The sequence below is a fragment of the Helianthus annuus genome, chromosome 11 (assembly GCF_002127325.2).
Source record: "Helianthus annuus cultivar XRQ/B chromosome 11, HanXRQr2.0-SUNRISE, whole genome shotgun sequence".
Lineage (NCBI taxonomy): Eukaryota > Viridiplantae > Streptophyta > Magnoliopsida > Asterales > Asteraceae > Helianthus > Helianthus annuus.
In genome coordinates, this window is record NC_035443.2 from 68297811 (window position 1) to 68298820 (window position 1010).

Sequence of the window (1010 nt, forward strand, 5' to 3'; positions counted from 1 at the left end):
AGCCAAGAACCAAGAGAAAGTTTCGGGGAATCCACTTCCAATGGCGGACCAACGTACCCTCATGGATTATCTACGACCCACCGTAGGTAACCTAGGCGCCGCTATCAATGCACCGAATGTTGAAGCCAATAAATTCGAACTTCGGCCGCATTTGATACAAATGCTCCAAAACTCCGCAACCTTCCATGGGCTTGCGGACGAGGATCCCCATCTACATATTACTAATTTCTTAGAAATATGTGATACCTTTCGGATCAATGGAGCATCAAATGACGCCATCCGCCTTCGAATGTTTCCTTTCTCACTAAAAGACCGAGCAAAAGCTTGGCTCAACGCCCTCCCAGCTGGATCGGTAAACACCTGAGATGAACTAGCCCAAAAATTTCTATATAAGTATTTCCCTCCCGCTAAAACGGCTAAATTAATGACTGAAATTAATACATATTCACAAGAGGACGGGGAATCCTTATATGAAACTTGGGAAAGGTTCAAGGAGCTATTGCGAAAGTGTCCACATCACGGCCTTGCGATATGGCAACAAGTATCCACTTTCTATAATGGGTTGTTGCCACACACAAGGCAGACACTTGACTCTAGTGTCACACCCCGATTTCCACGTGTCTCACCAGTGGGCCCGGTGGGGGATTACTGTGACGATGTTGGCAACAATATAGTCAAACCACACAATTATATAAATGCACAGCGGAAGCTTAAGATAAATATATACTTCAACCTCTGGTTGTAATATCAAATGTATTACAGAAGTCGAATATATCCACAGCGGATCAAAATAATAATAAATTATTGTTCATTCAGATGCAGCATCGAGTTTGCGAGACTATGTACGATGCTTAGGACGCCTATACCGGCCCATTTCGTATAGTACCTGCACTTAATCTTTTTGGGGAAAATACGTCAGTTTACACTGGTAAATACATTCAACTGACACATTTGAAAATGTTCATAAAAATTGATTTGAATGCACAAGGCACAAACTCTTTTATAACTTG

The 1010-nt window shown here is 42.2% G+C and overlaps 1 non-coding gene across 1 annotated transcript; it reads right to left on the minus strand.

Moving 5' to 3' along the window:
- Nucleotides 1–418: 418 nt before the first annotated feature.
- On the minus strand, nucleotides 419–525 carry LOC118484496. The gene has a single exon (XR_004873607.1). It is a non-coding gene; the product is annotated as a small nucleolar RNA R71 (small nucleolar RNA).
- Between the last annotated feature and the right edge of the window lie 485 nt (nucleotides 526–1010).